Source organism: Ursus arctos, unplaced genomic scaffold (assembly GCF_023065955.2).
Source record: "Ursus arctos isolate Adak ecotype North America unplaced genomic scaffold, UrsArc2.0 scaffold_25, whole genome shotgun sequence".
Classification (NCBI taxonomy): domain Eukaryota; kingdom Metazoa; phylum Chordata; class Mammalia; order Carnivora; family Ursidae; genus Ursus; species Ursus arctos.
In genome coordinates, this window is record NW_026622930.1 from 13,843,253 (window position 1) to 13,856,767 (window position 13,515).

At 44.8% G+C, this 13,515-nt stretch overlaps 1 protein-coding gene across 17 annotated transcripts in view; it reads left to right on the forward strand.

Moving 5' to 3' along the window:
- The window catches only part of FOXN3 (forkhead box N3), a 384,586-nt gene that overhangs the window by 30,214 nt on the left and 340,857 nt on the right, over positions 1 to 13,515 (forward strand). For 8 of the 17 annotated variants that reach the window (XM_048219823.2, XM_048219835.2, XM_048219827.2 and 5 more), the window contains exon 2: positions 9,814 to 10,012. The exons of the other annotated variants lie outside the window; for them this stretch is intronic. The gene's annotated coding sequence lies outside the window, so the exon portion shown is untranslated. The remainder of the gene's footprint in view (positions 1 to 9,813; positions 10,013 to 13,515) is intronic. 17 annotated transcript variants of the gene reach the window in all.

Here is a 13,515-nt window from a genome sequence, read left to right on the forward strand (position 1 = left end):
ATGTGTGTTTGATTATGTCTCACAAAATTCCAGGCTGGATGTATTTCAGTCATGGAAACTTGATTGCCCATTTGTCTTTATATTAAAGTGGCTTGAAATCATTTTTGCAAGGGATTATTGGCTCTGCCCATGGGTACCGAGTGCCTTTTATTCAGGTTTGTATCTTTGCCAAGCCCTTCCTCAGGAAGATGGCAGCTCTACCCCACAGGCCTGCTAGGTCTTAAATCACACATCCCCATACTTAGCTAACAACACAGGAGAGCTGCATTCCAGATGCCAGCTAGAAGTTTCACCTCAAAAATACTGCTGCCCAGCACCGATCGGACCTTTGGTGGAGCGAGGTGATGTCTGTGAATGATTGCACATTGTCTCACTTGTTCCTGAATTCAGCCTGACCACTAGAAAGCTCCATATCTGACATGATATTAGCCTTGAGCTTTCACTGAATTGTGCTTTGTCCTGACGCCATTGTGCAGTGTTGATGTCAATGATAAAACAGAAAAGCCCCAGGCTCCCCATCTGTGTGTTTGTTACTATATCTAAACCATGGTTCCTGGGCTTTATTTAACTTGTAAGTAATTGTTGCTTGTCCCAGATGATGGTTTCAAAAATTTTGAATTTGATCACCTGTAGATGAGGCAAATACCTTTCAGGTATCCCCAGACCCCACTGTTCCCTATCATCTGACACTTTTTTCACTTGATTACTTTATCTGTCTGGCTCCTGTGGCCATTTGAATTTGCAAATCCTGCTTTGCACAGTGTGGTGGTTCATTTTATGTGCCAACTCAGTGAGGCCATGGTACCCAGATATTTGGTCAAATACCAGTCTAGACGTCGCTGTGGAAGTATTTTTAGATGAGATTAACATTTAAATTGATAGACTTTGAGTAAAGCAGACTTCCCTCCACAATGTGGGTGGGTCTCACCCAATCAGTTGAAGACATTAAGAGAAAAAGACTGAGGTCCCTCAAGGAAGAGGGAATTCTGCCTCCAGACTGACTTAGGACTTGAGCTGCAGCATCAGCTCTTCCCTGGGTCTCCAGCCTTCTGGACCACACTGCAGAATTTGTAATTTCCAGGCTCCATAATCTTGTGAGTCAATTCCTTAAACTAAATCTCTATGCATCTACTCATCCATTGGTTTTGTTTCTCTGGAGATGCTTAATGTGCACAATGAGCTCTTTATGGAGACCTGCAGGAGGAAACAGTTGGTTTCCTTGTATCTTATGAATACTGAGTCATGTAACTGAAAATATTTCCTTCTTTGTGTTGGCTTTAAAAGCTTACAACCAAATCTGTGTCTTAACTGTAGCAGCTTTAGCAAATACATCCCGATAGATGCAGACTTCACACCGTGGGCCGCAGAGACGCACCAAGAGAATGGTGGTAGGGATACCAGATTCAGGCTGTGTTGGGTGGGCATTTGGTTGGCGCATTTTCCTTTAAATCCACCTCCTCTCCCTCCTCCTGCATTTGGTAAGTGTCTCAGTCCTTTTGGAGTGCTATCACAGAACACCCGTAGGCTGGGTGGTTTAGGAAACATCAGAAATGTCTTCCTCACAGTTCTGGAGGCTGGGAAGTCCATGATCACGGCGCTGGCAGATTTGGTGTCTGATGAAGGCCCACTTCCTGGTTCTCAGAAGACTGACTTGGCGCTGTGTCCTCACATGGCAAAAGGGGCTAGGGATTGCTTTGGGGTCTCATTTATAAGGGTGCTGATTATAAGGAGTCTTTTTCATAAGGGCTCCACCTTCACAATTGAATCCCCTTCCGAAGGCCCCACCTCCTAATCCTATCACATTGGGAGTTAGCACTTCAGCAGGTGAATTTGGAGGGGAAGCACACATTCCGTCTGTCACAATAAGCCATCACAGATATTTTCCAGAACCAGATAGAGGCGTAAACAACCAAAAAGATAGTGTACCTTTTCATCCATCTATTTCGAGATAGCACACACTTTTGAGTCATGATCAGAGCAGTTTCAATGGAGCAGTTTACTAGCTTTGTTCTGGAAGCAGTATAAAGACTTCAGCTAATGCATTGCAAGCAAGGTAAACCAAGTCATCTTCGGACATGGGTTTTGTGAGTCCGCAGTAAGGTTCCCACCATGCGGGGCGCTTTGGTAACGTTTTCTTTATTTTTGCCGTTTAGCTCAGCTCTTTGCATGCCCTTTCTCCTACTGACCTTTCTCATCTTTTCTCTCACTTCCTGCTTTGGCCTTGTTTTTCATGTTTGGGTATATTTGCAGCTGATTTGAAACCTGACCGTTCATTTTTTCTTCTGTGCACCATATAATACTCTTGACTCCCTTCTCCATGCCAGGCACTGGGGCTGGGTGATTTGAGAGCAGAAATACAAAGCAGAATAATAAAGATTGTGGCAAGATTAAAGGCACAAGGGCGCCTGGGTAGCGCAGTCGTTAAGCGTCTGCCTTCGGCTCAGGGCGTGATCCTGGCATTCCGGGATCGAGTCCCACATCGCGCTCCTCCGCTGGGAGCCTGCTTCTTCCTCTCCCACTCCCCCTGCTTGTGTTCCCTCTCTCACTGGCTGTCTCTCTGTCACATAAATAAATAAAATCTTTAAAAAAAAAAATAAAAAAAATAAAGGCATGAGAAACAGATAGCCTTGTGGCTACGCTCTCATTTCACTCAAGCTTTCCCACAAATGGTCCTTCTCACTGAAAGCTACCTTGACCACTCTATTTAAAATTGCAGCTGGCCCCATCCCTGCTATCCCTGGCGTTCCCAACCCCCCTTGCCCTGCTCTACCTTTTCTTTATGCCAAGTACTCTCCATCTTTTAGCATAATATATGGTTTACTTATTTGTCTCTTCTGTTATTTATTTATTGCTATTATCTGTCTCCCTCTGCTAGAATGTCAGCCCTACAAAGACAGGCTTTTTTTTTTTTTTTTTTTTTGATTGATTTTGCTCATTGCTGTATACCAAGGGTCTCTGGTAGTGCCTGACCCATAGTAGATGTTCAGTAAATATCTGTTTCTTGAATGAATTTCAGTAAGGTAAACTGCAAAGATTTAGGGGAATCAGTTTCTTTAATATGCATATTATGAGGGAAACATTATTTTAAAATATATTTTCTTAAATCTAACAATAGCAATAACAACAAAATAAGTAGAATTCAAAGTAGAAAGAAATGGCAGAAGAAAGAGAATTTTGTGGAAGTTCAGATGAGGAAACCATTACTCTCAAGCTGGGCTCGAGGAAGTCTTGAGGAAAAACGTGTAGCCCCTCCCCTGGGACGTGACGGGTGAACAGAAGTTGATGGGCAGAAATGTAGGTGAAGAAAGCATTGAATCACTTAAAGCAAAGGGAACAATGTAAGCAAAAATTTATGGTTGGCTCAGTTGGGAGAGCATGTGACTGTTGATCTCAGGCTCATGAGTTCAAACCCCAGGTTGGGTGTAGATTACTTAAAAAAAAAAAAAAGGGAAGCATTTAGAGGGAAGTGTGAGGTGTGAGTATAGGGGCTTATGAATTGAGCTTGGCTGGAGCAAATGGTACACGAAGAGTACTAGAAAAATAAGGAGAAAAAGTAAGATTGGCCAATTAAAAAATGGACAAAAGGTTTGAACAGACACTTCACCAAAGAACTATGTGGATGGCAGATAAGTAAATGGAACTATGATACCACCATTAGTTCTTAGGGAAATGCAAAATAAATCCACAGTACCGTACCAGCTATTGGAATGGATACAATTTTAAAAACTGACCATACTAAGTGTTGACAAGGAAGCGAAGAAACTATAACTCTCATACCTTGCTGGTGGGAATGTAAAATTGTGTAACTGCTTGGAAAACAGTTTGGCGGTTTCTTAAAAAGTTACAAATAAGCCTACCATATGATCTGGCCATTCCAATCCTATTTACCTAAGAGGAATGAAAGCATACATGCATACAGAGATCTGTGTATAAATCTTCATAGCAGCTTTATTTAGAATAACCCCAAACTGGGTTTAGAATTACCCCAACTCAGGGGCACTTGGGTGGCACAGTTAAGCATCCAACGCTTGGTTTCGGCTCAAGTCGTGATCTCAGGGTTGTGAGATTGAGCCCCATGTCGGGCTCCACGCTCAGCGCGGAGTCTGCTTAGGACTCCTTCTCCCTTTGCCCTCCTCTCCCATGTACTCTCTCTGTCTTTAAAATAAATAAATCTTTTTTTTTTTTAAGATTTTATTTATTTGTTTATTTGACAGAGAGAGAGACAGCCAGCGAGAGAGGGAACACAAGCAGGGGGAGTGGGAGAGGAAGAAGCAGGCTCACAGCGGAGGAGCCTGATGTGGGGCTCGATCCCATAACGCCACGATCACGCCCTGAGCCGAAGGCAGACGCTTAACCGCTGTGCCACCCAGGTGCCCCTAAAATAAATAAATCTTAAAAAAAAAAAAAAAGAATTACTCAACCCAAATGTTAATGAACTGGTGAATGGAAAACAAATTATGGTACATCCATCCAATGGAACACTATTGAGCAGTAAATATAAATGAACTCTTGATATGTGTAACAACGTGAATGAGTCTTAAAATAATTTTGTTGAGGGGCGCCTGGGTGGCACAGCGGTTAAGCGTCTGCCTTCGGCTCAGGGCGTGATCCCGGTGTTACGGGATCGAGCCCCACATCAGGCTCCTCTGCTGGGAGCCTGCTTCTTCCTCTCCCACTCCCCCTGCTTGTGTTCCCTCTCTCGCTGGCTGTCTCTCTCTCTGTCAAATAAATAAATAAAAAAAAAATCTTTAAAAATATAATTTTGTTGAGTGAAAGAAAAAGAGTATATATTGTATAGTTCCATATATATACATATATATTTGTAGAAAATGCAAACTAATCTATAAGGACAGAAAGCAGATGAGTGAGCGCCCGGAGATGGCAGGAAGGAGGGGTTTCGGAGGGACATGAGGAAACTTTGGAGGTAATGAGTATGATTGTTAGCATGACTGTCATGTTGGTATCACAGGCACAGACACATGTTAAAACACATCAAACTGTATTTTCTAAATATATCTTGTATCCCAATAAAGCTGTTGAAAAAGGTGAGGTCGGAGTCAGTATACCTAAGGTCTTCACGGTTAAGCCAAGGTGTTTACATCCTCTGTGGGGCTGTTCATTTATTCATATGAATAAAAAAATTTTTATATTGCATGCCAGTCATGTGCCAAACACCGTGTGTTGCCATTAATAGAACAAGGGAGAAGGAAGGGGGAAGTAAAGGATGAGTTTCATTCTCGAAACGCCGAGTTCAGGGCGTCTGAGGAATAGTCTCGTCGAGCTGTGTAGCAGGCAGTTGGAAACGCTGCGTCCTGCTTGGGAAGAGAGCAGGGGCAGAGATAATGATTCCGATACATCCCGCAGGGAGAGGCGCACCGCAGCCCGGAGGGCTGAGGTTTATTAAAGTAGAGCGTGTACAACATGCGGCATGAAACCCAATGGACGGATTAGTGTGCATTGTATTCTCCCTGAAGCAGGAGACCCGAAAGAATTCTTCTTCTTCCACCCTTCCCAAGAAAGCGGTGAAATGTTTGTATTCTGAGTCTAGACTCCCTTACCTCAGAGGGTTGTGGCAATGTCTTTGTGTCCTGGGGCTGAATGTTGGGGTTCCAGATATTTGGAAGTTGACCTCCACTCAGACTTTTGTGAAGAAAGTGGATAGAAGTCACTGATGTGAGGAAGGCCGGTGCTGGGAACCGAGGGTACAGAATCGAACATGGGGGTTCTGAGGGGCTGATGGATTTCTGGGACTTTAGGAGAGGGCCTGGGTGTTAGGGGGAATGCCTGGAATGAAAGACCCACGCCTGCTCTCCGTAAGCATACGAGAATGTGCCGAGTGCTGCGATGGGGTAGTATGTGGATGCTGGAGGGACTTAACACCAAGCACCCTGGTCCTGGGAGCCACAGCTAAGGACTCCTGTGGTCCCACTTGGTTTGGGGAAAAGAGCAGATACTGGGAAGGGGTGGCTGATGGGCATCGTGAAGGCGGCTCTGGGAACTGACTTCCACAGAAGCATTTCCCTGTTCTTTGGGCCCCATGTAATCCCCCAAGATGTTTCTCTAACCCTGGGCAAGGGGAAAGGTCCCTGAAAACACTTTTGAAATCATTTTCATTGAGGGATGTCTTGAGATACAGATTTAATTGGACTTGGAAGAAATAAAGTAACGTCATATCCCTTGTACTTCGAGTGTACCAATCATGGAGCTTGTGTATCCCTGTTGCAAATAGAATCAGGTCAAGATCCTCAGGGAACGCACACTGGGGGGAGAGCAGGCTCTCTTCTGGAGGGTTGATTAGGCAATCAGGTGTTGGTACAAGGAATCATACAGATGAGGACTGGGCAGGGGTAGGACCCTCTAGAAATCACCTCTTCCCTTCCCTTGCCTAAATCTTCCAGTAGGATGAGATCACATCGTCTTTACAGGGTTTGGGGGAAGTGGGTCCACGTTTGGCAGGATTATGTGGTCCTTTTGTGTTTGTATGATTACCCATTTTGAGAACCCCACACGGTAGTATCGTGCACAGAGCAGATTCTAGTTAAAACTGCATAACCTGGTAGTCCCGACAGACAATCATCTGAGAGTTTACAAAACTCTTTAAAATCTGGAAGGATTTTCCATGAGATTTCTCCATGAGAAACTCATTTTGTTCACCCATTTTACAGATGGCAAAGTGATGGAAGAAGAAATTCTAATCTTCCTACAAGTTCCCAGTTGATGAGTTTCTGGAAAATCTTAGGAGCAGGTGTCTATTCCTGATTTTCTAGACTGTGCTAGAAAGATCTGGTTTTGAGAAAGATGAGCCATGGAGCCAAAGATTTGGGTTCAAATTGTGCCTTTGCCTCCAGTTACTTGGATGACCTTGGACATATCCCTGGAAACCTCAATTTTCTTCTCTTCAAAGTAGGAATAATCTATCTCATAAACATAGGAAAATATAGGGAAATATATTCACTTATTCATTTGTGTACTTATTGAGCAAACATTCCTGAGTATCTCCTCAGTGTGCCTGGACGTTGGTGAGTTGAGTGACAAGGGGCTGAGCTGGCGGGACTGCATCACGTCAGGTCTTACAGGCAAGAGAAGCATGGGTTTTATAGTAGGTGTAATGGGAAACTGCTAGAGAATTTGAAAGGAGTCTCGGAGTCTGCTACATTTTCCTAAGTCAACGTTCTGGCTACTGTGTGGAGGATAGAAGCAGAGCGACTGGTTTAAGAGGTGTGACAGTATCTGGGCGTGAAAAGGAGCTTCAACGGGAGTGGTGAAGTGGACCGGTGAGAAGGAGAAAGAGTCAGGATGTGTTTTGGAAGTACAGCTAATGGATTGGAAGTGGGGGGTGAGAGAAAAGGGATCAACAGGATTATTTTAGGATTTCTTAAGGTGGTGACATTTCCTGAGATTGGAAAGACTTAGGGCAGGGAGGTGGTTCTGTTTTGGACAGCCTACATTTGAGAGGCTTGTTGGGGACATCAGGAAGGCAGCTGGGTACTGACACGTAGAGTCCAGGGAGAGTCATTGGCACACGGGTGGTGTCTACAGCTCTAAGACTGGGTGAGATCACCCAGAGAGAAAAGGGCCCAAGACAGAGCCTGAGCACTAAAATGCAGTGATTGGACCAAGAAAAGATGAGCTAGCAAAAATCGCAGAGCAGGAGCTCTCGCTAAAGTTGAAGGAGAATTGGACGTGTGGTGCCATGGAAGCCAAGAGAAGGATCCCTTTGGCCCGCCAGCCCTGGCCACATAGTAGATACTCAAGGAGAGTTCGTTTCCCCTTTCATAGAAATAGTATCATTCATTTATTTTTGGTCTCTCAAAAGATATAATATTACCTTTCATCCCAGCATTAATTCAATTTGCAATGGCATTTTTTCCTCTTTCGTATGTCTTTCAAGGTTGAAATACAGAGCCCTGAAGAGTCGTGGGTTGGTCACCCCTCTTCAAAAGCATACATTTACCAGCCTGCAAATCCACCAAGTGAAGATTTCTCTTTTTCTGCCTTAAGTTCACATGATTTAATTTGCCCAAGTAACCTGCTGTCATAGGTTTTCATGGCATCCTGATATCTAACAGAGTAATTAATGCTTTAGGCTTTTAGGAACTGTTTCAGGTTTTTATTAATCACTGTTGTGATTGCACATATGAATTATGAAGGAGTTATTTTGGTAGTTGGATTTCCCCTTCAGAAAAATTTCCATATTTGTTCATTATGAACTGATAGCCTGGAGAAGAAGAATAAAAATGGAGACTGTTCCCTGGGTCCTATGCAGACATCTCAAATTATCCAGAGTAAGGATTACTTTATAGTAAACAGAAAGAGTGTGAGTTGCTTGAAGTTGGTAGTTAAACGTTTTCTCTTTCCCCCACCATAAATTAATTAGAGATTCTTTGTGACTGTCCTGGATATATGGATTTTGTGAACCGTTTAAAGATGTGTGGACATCGGAAGGAATTTGTGGGTTTTGTGTGATTTGTCTATGATTCCCATGTTTGGAGGAATCACTCCTAGGACCTTGATGATTCGTGTGCTGTTCTTCTGGGAGTTTTCCAGGAGACAGAGGTCTCCAGGTAACAGGAAAGAAATAGAAACCTAGCCCCCTTATTCCTTCTGATTTTATTTAGGGGAAACGTCATGGATTTTCAAAATTATATGATTGTATTTGAGATGAGTGTATGAAAAAGGAATGTGATGGTTGGTATCAAGTGCTTAGAATTCAATTCTAAAGTGTAAAAAAAACAAGACACAATAACGGTTTTCTTGGAAGCTCCTCCCCCGAAGGCATCCCCCCTAGACATTTACAGGCGCGGAGCATAAATGCTAGTGTGGTTGCCTGTGAGTCCTGCCTGCCACTTTCCTTGGCATGGGGGAAATGTAGATTTCCCCTGTGTTTACAGGAAATTTTACTCCCTGCCTTTTACTGTGACAAGAGAAGACTAGCTGCTTTACTGGGAACAGGGCTCTTTTCAGTGATTAGAGTGATTTTCCATGATTCTACCATACTTGGAACAGATTTTTTGAGACTACAAATAAAAGACAAAGTAGTTATATCACTGTATCGATGGAGGCAGCCACTCTGCTAGTATCCAGTGCCTTGACTATTAAGTGAAAATACCTGTTATTGCACTAACTGCCATTTTTTACTCTTCCCAAGTGGCCAGTTGGGATGAGGAGTGGGGGAAGGAGCTGGGTTGGGCAGGAGGAAGTCCATTTGCAAAGGCAACAGCGGAAGTATTCAGGCAGAGCCTGGGAAGTCTGATCTGAATTCTGTATAGATAAGGGGAGGGTTCTATACCTCGCAGATGGGCCACCCTGCTAATTCTACCGTAACTCGCTGTGACACGCTACGCACTTCTCATCTGATGGTATTTTCATCTTAATTTGCTTGCAACCTGCTTTTTGTGGGTAACAGCATTTTTGACAAAGGTGATGAATTTGCTAAAGCTTAACATTCAGATTCTTTCCTCGTATGAGTGTTGTGTAATTATATATACATTTGGGCTCAAAGGTCCCAGTCTAACAAATTCCCTTCACGGGAATACCATTTGAGTGCCCATTCTCTCATTAATTTTATTTGACATTTATGTCAACATTACATTCCTAGCCTAAAAGGAGAAATCACATGCGTACGCAGGGGTGTATTTTAAAGTGGAGTATTTAGTTTGGCAGTGAAAAGCAGCCAGCTAAGTCTGCTAAAGCAAAATTTTCTAAATTAGTTAATATGAAGTGGTCTAAATGCACTAAATTTAAATTGTTCTAACAAAGCCCTGAATGCTGGCGCATGCGGCTGTTTTGATATTTCCAACATTTTTCCTCCAGGGCTTCCAGAGTTGACTAAGATGGTGTTTCTGGAAAATTAACTTGGGAGCCATCAGAGGTGAAAGAAAGGGACTGAAAATAAGTCGCTCTGGTGTCAGGAGCAGAATTTGCTTGCCTGAGACCCAGTGCCAAAGTCAAAGACCCGATTCTTCTCCCACCCACGCTAACTTGGGAGTGAGGAAGTTTGTCAGTTAAACAGGTAAGCGGCCAGTTGCGGGTTCTGCTGAATGAAGAGTTTCCCAAACGCTGTGCTGAGGTGGGAGGGCAGTTGGGGGCCCCATCCGAGCAGCAGCGGGAGCTCCATTCTGTCTCTGACCAGTCGATCACATGGCCGTGGCGTTGCTTAGCGCTAACAAAAGGGGACAAAGGCGTGATTTGGGGTTATTAGCCCTAAACAGGAAACGATTGTTGGATATCATCGATATCCTCTGACTTGGGGTCTAGGCTGAATTCTGAATCAGTGGCTGCCACCGGAGAGGAAAGGAGCTTATCCCCAAGCAGCATCCAAGGGACCAAACGTGGCAGTTTCTTTTGGTTCCAAAATGCTGACTTTTACATACTTTGTGGTTTGTGTGTTCTCGAGCTGTGCTTTGTGCTTGGCTGTAATGATGAATTGCAGACTGGGCTTTTGTTTCGCAGAGAATTCACCAGCGTTGGAGAAGACTGGCCTTTGGCATAAGTGGGGGGTGGGCAGTTTGTCAAGACCCCTCCCCCACTCGTCTTCATTCCAGCATTCATCCCTACTCCCCACAGAACCCCCAGCCCTGCCAGGGTTTACTGACCACGAACAAACATGTCCGTCCCCTCCAGGCTGTCTTCAACATGATTCTGAAGTGTCAAGTGTTTGGTGACCAACAAACGTGTGAACCTGTCCAGAGAGCAAGGTCCCTCAAGGTCATTTCTAGAGTGATTCCAACTGTGATCTTCTGGAGTCATTTTCTCCTGGGGGTCCCTTTGGTGGGCTGGCCACTTACTGTCATCTCTGAAAGCTAGGAATTTATCAGCGAAGAGGAGGAGGAGGACGGGTGCAGTTGAGGAAGCAGAAACTTGGAGTCCGTATTGGCCTTCATCATCTTGTCTCAGACGGCTTTGTTCTCATCACTTTACTTTGGCTTTGAGGAGTTTGTGATTTTTCTTGCCTGATCTCACCTGCTTTCACTTGTGGCTAGGCCTGGTAGGTATGTTTGCATTCAGGGGTGTGTTCTGGTGGTGGTGGCATGGTGTTTTGTTTGAGCCCTGGTATCGCCTTCCAATCCCCTTAAGGGTACTACGTGCAGAACTAAGAGACTTACAGTTTTCTGGCTGTCGAGGCAATTCTGGATTTCCTAGTCAAGAGATTTGGAGAGTTGGACGGGCCCCAGACATCTGGGTCACCTTTGCACGTGTAGATAAGCCCAGAGAAGTGAAGAGGCAGGTCTCGGAACACCTGCTCAATCTTCCTTTCGCCTTCTAGCCATTGCCTGTAGGATGATCAGAGAAACTTCTTGCTGTGTCACCTGTGTAGTGGGAGGCAAAGTTGTCGAAATCCCTCTGCTGAGAGCTGATAACAACTATGTTCCAGCACCCTAGAATAGAAGGGCCCTTCGAGACTGTGGAGTTGGTTCCCGAGGCCGTAGGCTCCGAGTCAGGGGGCTGGGACTGGCACCCCAGCTCCCTTGAGCCGTTCAGTGATTCCCCTCTATGTGTTCTGGGTAGAAGATGATGAGAGGCACCCACTGGCACGTTCTCGTTCTGCTCTCTTCCTGCCAGCTACCAAATGTATCCCTGCCAGGCCTTTATCACCCCCAAAGAAGACCTAAAATCTTATTAGGGAAGTATTTACCACAGAACTAATCTGTCCTTATTGAGGCCATGCCTGGGTTTTTAACTCAGTTAAATGAACTACCGTTCCCTGAGAAAACATCCATTTCTCTGGAACTCTGGCTGCTGGCACTAGCTGCCCATGGACGTCTTCGTCTCTAAGAAAATACCACAGCCTGGTGGCTTGTAAACAATAGGTCTTTGTTTCTCACAGCCTGGAAGTGGAGGTCTGAACTCAGGGTGTCAGCATGGTTGGGTGACGGCTCTCTTCCAGGGCACAGACTTCTTGTTGAATTCTTCCCTGGTAGAACGGGCCAAGGGGTTCTCTGGGGTCTCTTGTATTTATAAGAGTGCTAATGACCTCATCACCTCCCAAAGGCCCTGCCTCTCCTCACACCCTCACATTGGGCATTAGGATTCTAACATGGAATTCTGGGGGGACACAAACATTCAGACCACAGCAAGGGGTCACACTTTTCAGCCAGCAGGTGGGGAGTGTCTGTCATACAGCCGACTGAATCATTGGGTGGGGTCTGCACGGAGTAGCTCAGATCAACAAGACTCATAGACAGTGACCTTGGAGATAATTCCCTCTGCCTCCAATCCCCTTAAAAATGATTCCTCTTTGCTGCTAAAGACCTTTCTTTATACAGATACCCCTCTGCCTTTAACCTTCAGGCCTGGGATGGAGAACTATGTTTGAGGGGCTGCTCGTTCTTGCCCCCCAGCGCTTATGGTACCTGGCTCATTGCTTGGCCTGGTTATGGGAGCTCAGGTAAGATCGTACTATGTGAAAGGGAGCTCATGCGCAAGCTTTCTTCTCTTGCATGATTTAGAATTTGCTAGCAAACTAGCTCTGCGGGTGGAGGGCCCAGTCTCCCTTCTTTAGCAAAATATCTAGAAAGCAACAAGTGCAGCTGGTCTTCTCCAAGTGCAGCTTTATTGGCACCTGGCTTCTTGTAATATATTTTTAATATACTATGTATGCTGTATCTGAGTAAATCAGTGGGTATGTTTTGAAATTAAATATTTGCTAAGGGCTAGGTTCTTCTGGTGTTAAATTATTGATAACAAACTTCACAGACAGTGTATGAGACTTGATGATATATGATTTTTGAGTGACCTGCCATTTATTAGACTTTATCTGCCCATGAAATCCATTTCCAATTCAGACCATATCTACTTTGGGATTGCTTGCCGGAAATCTATTCCCAGGTTTCTCCTTATTTCAGTGAAATATCTCTGTCTCAGCACCTTTCCCAAGGTGGCTGATCTAATCGGGGGCCAATCACTTATCGCTTCTCATTTCCTTTGGCAGGTCTGTCAAACTGGGAAGTGCATGTCAGGGACACTCAGAAGTACTAGGTGACCCACCCCCTTCGCCCTTTTCTTCTATAGCGGAAGGTTGGAAGCGGTGAACGCCCCCAACCAGAGTCCTGCTCCAGGGTCTATAGACAGAAACAGGACCACCTTCATGGTTGGGGTAACGGAAGCGGTCTCCCTGCTTTCCCCTCGGTCAGGAGCTGTCTCAGGAGCTGTCGGGAACCTCTCTGTGCTGAGTGGTGCTCATTGACCCTCAAGCAATGAGAACTCATTTGCAAGGCACCAACGGCTGCTGGGCCCCCAAGTCTTTTTCAGCTCCCCTTTCCTATCTGACTTCTCTGCAGACAGGTGCATGCTTCTGGCCGAGGCAGGGTCCAGCTGGCAGGAGGACTCTAACTTGTCATCACAGAAATAAAATATGTCACCTCTGTGTTCCCAACCTCTGTTGTTTCATGTTTAACCAGCACTTTGAATCTTTATAAACATGTCAGGGTTTCTATTTTTATTTCCTAATTAATTCAGAAAAGGAGCAGAAGACATTGCTAATGATGGAAAAGAGAAACGGACAGGTAGAGCCAA